The 12,884-nt window shown below is 60.9% G+C and overlaps 1 protein-coding gene across 3 annotated transcripts in view; it reads right to left on the bottom strand.

Moving 5' to 3' along the window:
* The window catches only part of xrn1 (5'-3' exoribonuclease 1), a 169,882-nt gene that overhangs the window by 156,106 nt on the left and 892 nt on the right, over positions 1-12,884 (bottom strand). The gene's annotated exons all lie outside the window — the stretch shown is intronic.

The following is a 12,884-nucleotide window of genomic DNA, read 5'->3' as shown; positions in this document are numbered from 1 at the left end:
CCGGACTTGTGGAGTACCAAGCCAGCGAGAATGGCAGAGGCGCCATTAACAGTGTCCCAAAACCTATGCCCCTACATGAGGCCGCCTCCACCCGCTCCCACACCGCCCCTCCCCCACTACCCTCTTCCTGACCATCGCTATGTTTGCTGCCCAGTAATAATTTATAAAGATCGGTAGGGCCAGCAACCCCCCCCCAACCCCCACCCCACCCCGTTCCAGCAGCACCTTCTTTACTCACAGGGTTTTATCCACCCACACAAACCCAGAAATCACCGCATACACCCTCTTTTTAAAAAAATATATTATCGGGATTTATACCTGATATCGCCCTCTTAAAGAAAGCCTTGGGGATAAAAATAGGCAGGCTCTGAAATATAAACAAAAACCTCAGGAGAAGAGTCATCTTCACCGTCTGCACCTTCCCCGCCAGTGACAACGGGAGCATATCCCACCTTCTGAAGTCCCCCTTCATCTGCTCCACCAACCGAGACAAATTCAGCTTGTGCAGCTGCTCCCACTCCACCAGGCTGCCCAGATACCGAAAGTTCCCTCCCGCCACCTTGAACGGCATCTCCCCAATCTCCTTTCCTATCCCCTTGCTTGAATCGGAAAGACCTCACTTTTCCCCCATATTCAATTTATACCCTGAACACCGGCCGAATTCCATAATCCCTCCAATCCCTCAATGGGTCAGAAATATACAAACGCAGGTCGCCCGCCTAGAGCGAGACCTTGTGCCCCTCCCCCTCCCCTCTACCCCCCACGATCTATCCCCTGCCAGTCCTTCAATGCTCTCAAACGCCATTGCCAGTGGCTCTATAGCCAAGGCAAACAGCAGTGAGGAGAGCCTGCCTCGTCCCCCAATGCATCCTAAAATAACCCAAGCTCACATGGTTCGTCCGGACACTTGCCACCGGTGCCTGGTACAGCAACCAGACCTAGTCCACAAAACCCTGCCCAAACCAAACCACTCCTAGACCTCCCAAAAGTATTCCACTCCACCCGATCAAATACCTTTTCCGCATCCATGGCGACCACCACATCCACCTCTCGTCCCTCGGAGGGCATCATTATCACATTTAACAGCCTTCTAATATTTGCCAATGGTCTCCCCTTCACAAACCCAGTCTGGTCCTCCCCGATCACCCCTGGCACACAATCCTCTATTCTCGAGACCAAGATCTTGGCATCTACATTTAGCAGGGATGTTGGCCTGAATGATCCACATTGTTCCTGGTCCTTTTCCTGCTTCAGGATGAGAGAAATCGAGGCCTGTGACATCGAGGCCTGCAACATCGTCCGGGGGAGCACCCCTTGCTCCCTAGCCTCATTAAACACCCTTACCAACAGGTGCTCCAGCATACCAGAGAACCTTTGTAACACTCCACTGGGTAACCGTCCAGCCCCGGGGCCTTGCCCAACTACTTCGTCTCCAACCCCTCCATCACTTCAATGAGCCCAATTGGGGCCCCTAGGCCGTCCACCAACTCATTTTCCACCCACAGAAACTCCAATCCCTCTAGAAACCGCCTCTTCCCCTCCGTCCCGGCTGAGGGTTCCAACTCGTATAACCTGCTGTAAAAGTGCCTGAACACCTGGTTCAACCCCAACGGGACCGGGTTCAAGACCGTATTCCCCACTTTTTCCTTTACTTTCCAAATCTCCCTCGCCGCCTCCCGCTTCCTCAGCTGGTATGCTAGCATCCTGTTAGCCTTCTCCCCATATTCATACACCGCCCAGCTGCCCCACCGCCTTCATAGATAGCAACCCAAACTCCATCTGCAGCTTCTGCTGCTCCCTCAACAGCCCCACCTCCGGGGCTTCCGAATACCTCCCATCCATCTGGAGAATCTCCTCCACTAACCTATCCATCGCCGCCCACTCCGCCTTCTCCCTGTGCGTCCGTATCGAAATAAACTCCCCTCTCACCACTGCCTTCAACGCCTCTAATACCATATGGCGTACCTTCACATGCCTCCGATTGGCCTCCCTCACCCGCTCACCCACCTCTGCCAACATAGAACATTACAGCGCAGCACACCCACAAGTCCACCCAGTGCAGTGCGACACCACAATCGCCAAGTACTCAACATCCACCACCCCCACCAGCAATGTCCTGTCATATTAAAGAAGTCAATTCGGGAGTACACTGTGCACATGGGAGAAGAATGAATACTCTTGCGCTCTTGGCCGCCCAAACCTCCACGGATCCATCCGTCCCTTGCCCCCAATGTGTTCCATAAACCCCTTTAGCTCCTTCACCCCCTGACCTTGAGTGATCCAGCCTTGGATCTAGAACCGTATTAAACCCCCCCCCATAATCATCCAATGCGAGTCCAGATCAGGGAACTTTCCTCCCAGTACCCGCCACATTAACTCTACATCATCCCAGATCGGAGCATAAATATTCACCAACACCACTGGCATCCCCACCAATCCCCCCAAAGTCTGTCACTATACTTCCCACTTCAAACACCACCCACTTGTTAATCAAAATCGCCACCACGCGCCCCCCCCCGTTTTGGACTCTAGCCCCGAATGGAATACCTATCCTACACACCCTTTCCTCAGCTTAGTCTGATCTACCACCCTAAGATGCGTCGCCTGTATCATTGCCACGTCTGCCTTTGCCACGTCCGCCTTTAAGCTTTTTAAATAAGCGTACACACGGGCCCTCATGACTGGCCCATTCAACCCTCTCACGTTCCAGGTGATCAGCCTGGTCGGGGGGGCGCTGCACCCCCCACAAATCATCCTCCCAGTGCAAACTAAACAACCCCCACCAAACATCCAGAAAAGAGCAACTCACCATCCCCCATCAAGAAAAAACAAGCAAACGCAGAACAAAACAACCAATGGCCCCAAACACACGTGATCCAAACAAACCACAAAAATACAGAAGAGGAACATCTCCTCCAGAGTTCAATGGCCTCATTCTCCTGCCAGTCCATGGTCTCTGAAATTCCATCGCCTCCCATGCCGTCCCAAAGTAGAGTTCCTGATCTTTGTATGTTACCCACAGGCGCACCGGGTATAGCAAGTCGAACTTCACCCGCTTCTTAAAGAGGGCTGCCTTCACCTTGTTGAAGCTCGCTCTCTTTTTGGCCAGCTCTGCACTCAGGTCCTGATAAACGCACAGCTCACTACCTTCCCAGGTGCAGATCCTCGTATGCCTGGCCCACCTCAAAATCTGTTTCTTATCCAAGAACCGGTGCAGGCACACCATTGCCCTTGGCAGCTCGTTCCTCTATGGCTTCCTCATTAGTGCCCGGTCCACTTCCAGGGGCCGACTAAATGTCCCTTCACCGTCTCGAACATCCGCCCCACATGTGCGCTGGTGTCCGCTGCATCACTACCCCCCAGCAGGCCTGCGATCTCTTCTCCAAATACGCCACTTTCTCCTGTAGCCTCCTTTGTTGATCCCACATCAACCCCATCTTCGCTGCCATCGAGGCAGATTGCTCGTGTTCCCCCACCGCCTCCTCCACCTTCTGGATCGCCTGGCCCTGGGCCTCCAACCTCGTCTCCATGCAGTCGAACCCCGCCTTTATCGGGTCCATCACCCTAGCCAGGTCCGCCAAGTTCTCCTTCCTCTGCTGAACAAATTTCTCATGGAGGAAGTTCATTAGCTGCTCCATCGACCACTGGGCGGACAGGATCAGACCCTGATCCTCCACCATCTTCCCGTGTCGCAGGAACCACACCAACTTTCAACGATTGTTCTCTCCTTTTACCGACCACTTCTGGTCCATGAATCCAAACATCGGTGGGACATTCTCTCCTTCCAACCCTCCTGCACCTTTTACAATCACTCAGCCCTGCCGTTAGCTGAGGAAATAGTCCAAAAAGTCCACCATGAGCAGGAGCTACCAAAATGTGCGACCACTCACATCATGGCCCCCACCGGAAGTCCGAGGTGCAGTTACTGTTGAGCGGACTTTTGCCGTGGCTATATTCTGTGCATCAGATTTGCTGCAAATCTCGGTTCTGCTGTGCAGGTCAATAGGGCTCACTGAGTTGTGGGATACTTTTATGAAGGTGCACGAGGAGGTTCTTGCACCTGAGAGAGCACTATCCCTGGTGGGGGCCCGCCTCAGTGTTGCCAAGATCCTGCGACATGGCTTATCATCCATCCTGAAGGGTTCGGGAGAATAGACCTTCTTGGCACTCGAGCCTGGTGCGAGGTGGTGGAAGAGTTCTCCAGTGAGTTCAAAATTTGGCTGCTATGTTTTGCCGATCATAGATCATGGAATTTAGTGCAGAAGTACATTCGGCCCGTCAAGTCTGCACCGGCCCTTGGAAAGAGCACCCCACCCAAGCCCATGGCTCCACCTTATCCCCATAACTCCACCTAACCTTTTGGACAATTTTAGCATAGCCAATCCACCAAACCTGCACATCTTTGAACTGGTGGCTAGGTGCATCAGATTTGATAGAGCACAGCGTATCCTGTCTTCAAGGCCAGACGTTGGTCTGGCTTACCGACCACTGGTCCTGTACCTAATGCTCGTCATGAGGGGTTGGAGGTGGCCGAACCGGTAGCCCCCCCCCCTCCCCCGCTGCTGCCAGTGTCGAGGCTGTAGACTGCCTGGGTGTTGGTGGGACAGCATGGTGGAAGTAATGGGTGGCATTACAGTGGTTAGCACCGTTGCTTCTCAGCACCAGATTCGATTCCTGGCTTGGGTCACCGTCTGTGCAGATTTGCACGTTCTCCTCACAACTGCGTGGTTTTCCTCTGGGTGCTCCTGTTTCCTACCTCGAGTCCCAAAAGACGTTCCGTTAGGTCATTTGGACATTCTAAATTCTCCCTCCGTGTACCCAAACAGGCGCCGGAGTGTGGCGACTAGGGGATTTTCACAGTAACTTCATTGCAGTGTTAATGTATGCCTACTTGTGACAATAATAAAGATTATTATGGTGGCTCATGATGAGATTGTTGGAATCGTTGTGAGATCCTGAAGAGTGCTCGTTGATCCTGCTTTACCCTGGACTTTTGCTTTCTTCGTGCCACCTGGAAGATGCCTTTATCCTGTGGACTGACCTGCAACTTGTCTGTCATCCTAGACATTACTCCCTGTTTATGTTGTTGTTTTCTTGATGCTGTCTTTTTTCCAATGGAGTGTGAAATATGGGTGTGAAGGCCTGTACTATTGGTTATCCTGATTTAGCAAGTGGGAAATGGAATTTGTGCAGTTTCACTCCCATTGTAATTATGCCTTTTGTGTCACAATCCTTATGTTTGGGGGAAGGGGGTGTTCTGTGTCATCACCCCTTCTCATTTAAAGCAAGATACATGGAGCTGGAGCAGGGAGAGAGCAGGATGTGCGGGGATGGTAGGATTGGTTCATCCTCGCTGTGATTGAGCTAATCAATTTGGGGTTTTTCTTTTAGATTTGAATTTAAGCTGGTCTGTTATTGGAGTAGGCTGAAGTGGGATTGGTATTCGTGGCTGAGGATTAGTCATGAGGGTGGCCCTGGATAACCTTTATATAATGGTGGTTACCGTGGGTTGGTTGTGTACCCCCTCCCCTCCCTGGGTCCTTTTTTCCCTTTTTCTATCTGAATGAACATTGCGCTGCTCCTGGTCTGGTGGAGTGGACAGTGGTTCTCGGGTGGCAGGGGGAGGACAGCCGGCCCTCCCTCCCGGGACACTATTGTTGGGTGTCTTGACGGTTCTTCTCCTGGACCAGGATTCCCTACTGGTGGGGTCAGAGAGATTATCCTTTCCCTCCTTATGTGAGTGGGGCAGTGCAGTGCCCTGGGGACATAATTTAGAGAATTTTCTTTTCTTCCTTATTTATGGCAAGAAGTCAAAAATAAATTAGGGGAAAACAATATTGAGCAGGATCAACTACTGTTTCCAACAAATCAGATAGAATTAACTCTGGTCAAATGTGCTGGTGGGTGAATAATGATAAAAAAGATGTACCAACCGGTCAGACACAATGACATTTATTCATAGACACCTGTTGAAATGACATCAAGCAAAATATACACAAGCATGAGATCACAATGACTAAATTGCATAACAAAGCACTTTGTTGGATTATGGAAATTTTGCTATTTCATCAATGAAAACACAACAAATGTATTAGGGACTGTGTAAATACCTCTCTCTGACTGAGGCTGGCAAGGCTTTTCTACGTAAATTGATAAAAAAAATAAATGTATAAATAATTTCAAATATTTGTAAAGATCATATGCAGCTCAGATAACTTGATAGTAAATCAAACCCAATTCAGGGGAAGACCAATTAATCCAGAGATACACAATAAAAAGATGACAAAGTAACATTACAGAGACAAGACGAATCATTTTCATTATTAGAATTCTTAAAAATTAATGAAACAAAGATGATCTGATAATGCTAACAACACCAACAGAGAGAGAACAGATACAGGAGAAAGAAATATGAAACTGCTAAAGAAAAATGCAGTTACAAATGCACATTTAAATCAGGAGTCTGGAGAAATGGTACGATGGTTGGCTGATAAGCAAACAAACCATTTCAGCAACAACAAACAATTCAGAGCTTCGTCCGCTCTTGTGATTTTGAATTTGTCTACTTTTGAGAAACTTTCACGAGTGGCCATTAAATAATTAAAGCACCTCTTTCAAACACTGGAATTGTTAAATAACAAGTGTTATTAGAAACTTAGTTCCAGCCAAATCCTGGGACTAAGGAGCAAGGATTTGAAGGTGAGCCGCAGGGTTGAGGAAAGAGTGGAAGGCGAGCCTCAGGGTTGAGGAAAGAGTGGAAGGCGAGCCTCAGGGCTGCGGCAGGGAGGGGAAAGAGTTGAAGGTAAGCCGTAGGGGGGTGGAGAGTTGGAGGTAAGCCTCAGGGTTGGGGGGGGGGGAAAGAGTTGAAGGTAAGCCTCAGGGTTGGGGGGGGAAAGAGAGAGAGAGTTGAAGGTAAGCCTCAGGGGTAGAGGGGTGGAGAGTTGGAGGTAAGCCTCAGGATTAGGGGTGGTGGAGAGTTGAAGGTAAGCCTCAGGGTTTGGGGGGGGGGGGGAGAAAGAGAGAGTTGAAGGTAAGCCTCAGGGTTGAGAAGAGGGAGTTTTGAACGCAGGGCTCCAGTAGTATGGGGAGTTCTGGACGGCCAATTCGGGGGGGGGGGGGGGGGGGGGGGATTGCGGCAAATTTGGGGGGGGGGGGGGTTGTGGCCAATTCGGGGTGGGGGTTGCGGCCAATTCGGGGTGGGGGTTGCGGCCAATTCGGGGTGGGGGGGTTGTTGCGCCCAATTTGGGGTGGGGGGGTTGTTGCGCCCAATTCGGGATTGGGGGGGGGTCGTTACGCCCAATGGGGGGGGGGGGGTTGCGCCCAATGGGGGGGGGGGGGGTTGCGGCCAATGGGGGGGGGGGGGGTTGCGGCCAATGGGGGGGGGGGTTGCGGCCAATGGGGGGGGGGGTTGCGGCCAATATGGGGGGGGGGGTTGCGGCCAATGGTGGGGGGGGGGTTGCGGCCAATGGTGGGGGGGGGGTTGCGGCCAATGGGGGGGGGTTGCGGCCAATGGGGGGGGGTTGCGGCCAATGGGGGGGGGTTGCGGCCAATGGGGGGGGTTGCGGCCAAAGGGGGAGGGGTTGCGGCCAATGGGGGGGGGGGTTGCGGCCAATGGGGGGGGGTTGCGGCCAATGGGGGGGGTTGCGGCCAATGGGGGGGGTTGCGGCCAATGGGGGGGGTTGCGGCCAATGGGGGGGGGTTGCGGCCAATGGGGGGGGGGGGTTGCGGCCAATGGGGGGGCGTTGCGGCCAATGGGGGGGGGGTTGCGGCCAATGGGGGGGGGGGGTTGCGGCCAATGGGGGGGGGGGGTTGCGGCCAATGGGGGGGGGGGTTGCGGCCAATGGGGGGGGGGGTTGCGGCCAATGGGGGGGGGTTTGCGGCCAATGGGGGGGGGGTTGCGGCCAATGGGGGGGGGGTTGCGGCCAATGGGGGGGGGGTTGCGGCCAATGGGGGGGGGTTGCGGCCAATGGGGGGGGTTGCGGCCAATGGGGGGGGGTTGCGGCCAATGGGGGGGGGTTGCGGCCAATGGGGGGGGGTTGCGGCCAATGGGGGGGGGTTGCGGCCAATGGGGGGGGGTTGCGGCCAATGGGGGGGGGTTGCGGCCAATGGGGGGGGGGTTGCGGCCAATGGGGGGGGGTTGCGGCCAATGGGGGGGGGTTGCGGCCAATGGGGGGGGGTTGCGGCCAATGGGGGGGGGTTGCGGCCAATGGGGGGGGGGTTGCGGCCAATGGGGGGGGTTGCGGCCAATGGGGGGGGTTGCGGCCAATGGGGGGGGGTTGCGGCCAATGGGGGGGGTTGCGGCCAATGGGGGGGGTTGCGGCCAATGGGGGGGGTTGCGGCCAATGGGGGGGGGTTGCGGCCAATGGGGGGGGGTTGCGGCCAATGGGGGGGGGTTGCGGCCAATGGGGGGGGTTGCGGCCAATGGGGGGGGTTGCGGCCAATGGGGGGGGTTGCGGCCAATGGGGGGGGTTGCGGCCAATGGGGGGGGTTGCGGCCAATGGGGGGGGTTGCGGCCAATGGGGGGGGGTTGCGGCCAATGGGGGGGGTTGCGGCCAATGGGGGGGGGTTGCGGCCAATGGGGGGGGTTGCGGCCAATGGGGGGGGGGTTGCGGCCAATGGGGGGGGGGTTGCGGCCAATGGGGGGGGGGTTGCGGCCAATGGGGGGGGGGTTGCGGCCAATGGGGGGGGTTGCGGCCAATGGGGGGGGTTGCGGCCAATGGGGGGGGGGTTTGCGGCCAATTCGGGTGGGGGGGGTGTTGCGGGCAATCCTGGGGGGAGGGCGGTTAGTTGCTGCCAATTCGGGGGGGGGGGGGGGGGGTTGTGACCAATTCCGGGGGTGGGGGGGGGGTTTGCGGCCAATTCCGGGTGGGGGGGGGGTTTGCGGCCAATTCCGGGGGGGGGTGGTGGGGGGTTGCGGCCAATGGGGGGGGGGGGGGGTTGCGGCCAATGGTGGTGGGGGGGGGGGGGGGGGGTGTTGCGTCCAATTCAGGGGGGGGGGGGGGGTGTTGCGGCCAATTCACGGGGGGGTGGCGCGGTTGGTTGCGGCCAATTCGGAGGGGGGGGGGTTGTGGCCAGTTCCCGGGGGGGGGGGGTTTGCGGCCAATTCCGGGGGGGTGGGGTGGGGGGGGGTTTGCGGCCAATTCCGGGGGGGGGGTGGGGGGCGGTTGTGGCCAATTCCGGGGGGGGGGTGGGGGGTTGAGGCCAATTCCGGGCGGGGTGGGGGGGGGGGGGGGGGCAGTTGCGGCCAATTCCGGGGGGGGGGGGGTTGCGGCCAATTCGGGGGGGGGGGTTGCGGCCAATTCGGGGGGGGGGGGTTGCGGCCAATTCGGGGGGGGGGGGTTGCGGCCAATTCGGGGGGGGGGGCTGCGGCCAATTCGGGGGGGGGGGGCTGCGGCCAATTCGGGGGGGGGGGGCTGCGGCCAATTCGGGGGGGGGGGGTTGCGGCCAATTCGGGGGGGGGGTTGCGGCCAATTCGGGGGGGGGGGGTTGCGGCCAATTCGGGGGGGGGGGGGGTTGCGGCCAATTCGGGGGGGGGGGGGTTGCGCCCAATTCGGGGGGGGGGGGGGGTTGCGCCCAATTCGGGGGGGGGGGTTGCGCCCAATTCGGGGGGGGGGTTGCGCCCAATTCGGGGGGGGGGGGGTTGCGCCCAATTCGGGGGGGGGGGTTGCGCCCAATTCGGGGGGGGGGGTTGCGCCCAATTCGGGGGGGGGGGGTTGCGCCCAATTCGGGGGGGGGGGGGTTGCGCCCAATTCGGGGGGGGTTGCGCCCAATTCGGGGGGGGTTGCGCCCAATTCGGGGGGGGGGGTTGCGCCCAATTCGGGGGGGGGGGTTGCGCCCAATTCGGGGGGGGGGTTGCGCCCAATTCGGGGGGGGGGTTGCGCCCAATTCGGGGGGGGGGTTGCGCCCAATTCGGGGGGGGGTTGCGCCCAATTCGGGGGGGGGGGTTGCGCCCAATTCGGGGGGGGGTTGCGCCCAATTCGGGGGGGTTTGCGCCCAATTCGGCGGGGGGTTGCGCCCAATTCGGGGGGGGTTGCACCCAATTCGGGGATGGGGTTGCGCCCAATTCGGGGATGGGGTTGCGCCCAATTCGGGGGGGGGTTGCGCCCAATTCGGGGGGGGGTTGCGCCCAATTCGGGGGGGGGTTGCGCCCAATTCGGGGGGGGGTTGCGCCCAATTCGGGGGGGGGTTGCGCCCAATTCGGGGGGGGGTTGCGCCCAATTCGGGGGGGGGTTGCGCCCAATTCGGGGGGGGGTTGCGCCCAATTCGGGGGGGGGTTGCGCCCAATTCGGGGGGGGGTTGCGCCCAATTCGGGGGGGGGTTGCGCCCAATTCGGGGGGGGGTTGCGCCCAATTCGGGGGGGGGTTGCGCCCAATTCGGGGGGGGGTTGCGCCCAATTCGGGGGGGGGTTGCGCCCAATTCGGGGGGGGGTTGCGCCCAATTCGGGGGGGGGTTGCGCCCAATTCGGGGGGGGGTTGCGCCCAATTCGGGGGGGGGTTGCGCCCAATTCGGGGGGGGGTTGCGCCCAATTCGGGGGGGGGGTTGCGCCCAATTCGGGGGGGGGTTGCGCCCAATTCGGGGGGGGGTTGCGCCCAATTCGGGGGGGGGTTGCGCCCAATTCGGGGGGGGGTTGCGCCCAATTCGGGGGGGGGTTGCGCCCAATTCGGGGGGGGGTTGCGCCCAATTCGGGGGGGGGTTGCGCCCAATTCGGGGGGGGGTTGCGCCCAATTCGGGGGGGGGGGGTTGCGCCCAATTCGGGGGGGGGTTGCGCCCAATTCGGGGGGGGGTTGCGCCCAATTCGGGGGGGGGTTGCGCCCAATTCGGGGGGGGTTGCGCCCAATTCGGGGGGGGTTGCGCCCAATTCGGGGGGGGGTTGCGCCCAATTCGGGGGGGGGTTGCGCCCAATTCGGGGGGGGGTTGCGCCCAATTCGGGGGGGGGTTGCGCCCAATTCGGGGGGGGGGGGGGTTGCGCCCAATTCGGGGGGGGGGGGTTGCGCCCAATTCGGGGGGGGGTTGCGCCCAATTCGGGGGGGGTTGGCGCCCAATTCGGGGGGGGTTGCGCCCAATTCGGGGGGGGGTTGCGCCCAATTCGGGGGGGGGGTTGCGCCCAATTCGGGGGGGGGTTGCGCCCAATTCGGGGGGGGGTTGCGCCCAATTCGGGGGGGGGTTGCGCCCAATTCGGGGGGGGTGGGGGGCGGTTGTGGCCAATTCCGGGGGAGGGGTTGCGGCCAATTCCGGGGGGGTGGGGGGGGGAGGCAGTTGCGGCCAATTCCGGGGGGGGGTTGCGGCCAATTCGGGGTGGGGGGGTTGCGGCCAATTCGGGGGAGGGGTTGCGGCCAATTCGGGGGGGGGGGTTGCGCCCAATTCGGGGGGGGGGGGTTGCGCCCAATTCGGGGGGGGGGGGTTGCGCCCAATTCGGGGGGGGGGGGTTGCGCCCAATTCGGGGGGGGGGGGTTGCGCCCAATTCGGGGGGGGGGGGGTTGCGCCCAATTCGGGGGGGGGGGGTTGCGCCCAATTCGGGGGGGGGGGGGTTGCGCCCAATTCGGGGGGGGGTTGCGCCCAATTCGGGGGGGGGTTGCGCCCAATTCGGGGGGGGTTGCGCCCAATTCGGGGGGGGTTGCGCCCAATTCGGGGGAGGGGGTTGCGCCCAATTCGGGGGGGGGGGTTGCGCCCAATTCGGGGGGGGGTTGCGCCCAATTCGGGGGGGGGTTGCGCCCAATTCGGGGGGGTTGCGCCCAATTCGGGGGGGGTTGCGCCCAATTCGGGGGGGGTTGCGCCCAATTCGGGGGGGGTTGCGCCCAATTCGGGGGGGTTGCGCCCAATTCGGGGGGGGGTTGCGCCCAATTCGGGGGGGGGGTTTCGCCCAATTCGGGGGGGGGTTTCGCCCAATTCGGGGGGGGGTTGCGCCCAATTCGGGGGGGGTTGCGCCCAATTCGGGGGGGGTTGCGCCCAATTCGGGGGGGGGTTGCGCCCAATTCGGGGGGGGGTTGCGCCCAATTCGGGGGGGGGGTTGCGCCCAATTCGGGGGGGGGTTGCGCCCAATTCGGGGGGGGGTTGCGCCCAATTCGGGGGGGGGTTGCGCCCAATTCGGGGGGGGGTTGCGCCCAATTCGGGGGGGGGTTGCGCCCAATTCGGGGGGGGGGTTGCGCCCAATTCGGGGGGGGGTTGCGCCCAATTCGGGGGGGGGTTGCGCCCAATTCGGGGGGGGGGTTGCGCCCAATTCGGGGGGGGGTTGCGCCCAATTCGGGGGGGGGTTGCGCCCAATTCGGGGGGGGGGGTTGCGCCCAATTCGGGGGGGGGGTTGCGCCCAATTCGGGGGGGTGGGGGGGGGGGTTGCGGCCAATTCGGGGGGGGGGGGTTGCGGCCAATTCGGGGGGGGTGGGGTTGCGGCCAATTCGGGGGGGGGGGTTGCGGCCAATTCGGGGGGGGGGGGTTGCGGCCAATTCGGGGGGGGGGGGTTGCGGCCAATTCGGGGGGGGGGGTTGCGGCCAATTCGGGGGGGGGGGGGTTGCGGCCAATCCCATGGGGGGGGTTGCGGCCAATTCGGGGGGGGGGTAAGCGGCCAATTCGGGGGGGGGTAAGCGGCCAATTCCGGGGGGGGGGGGGGTAAGCGGCCGATTCCGGGGGGGGGGGGTAAGCGGCCGATTCCGGGGGGGGGGGGGTAAGCGGCCAATTCGGGGGGGGGGGGGTAAACGGCCAATTCGGGGGGGGGGGGGTAAGCGGCCAATTCCAGGGGGGGGGGGGGGGTAAACGGCCAATTCGGGGGGGGGGGGGGTAAGCGGCCAATTTCGGGGGGGGGGGGTAAACGGCCAATTCGGGGGGGGGGGGGGTAAACGGCCAATTCGGGGGGGGGGGTAAGCGGCCAATTCCGGGGGGGGGGGGTAAGC

The sequence above is a fragment of the Scyliorhinus torazame genome, chromosome 14 (genome assembly GCF_047496885.1).
Source record: "Scyliorhinus torazame isolate Kashiwa2021f chromosome 14, sScyTor2.1, whole genome shotgun sequence".
In the NCBI taxonomy this organism is placed as follows: domain Eukaryota; kingdom Metazoa; phylum Chordata; class Chondrichthyes; order Carcharhiniformes; family Scyliorhinidae; genus Scyliorhinus; species Scyliorhinus torazame.
Note: the sequence above shows the minus strand (reverse complement) of the source record. Positions and strands in the feature narration are given on the sequence as shown.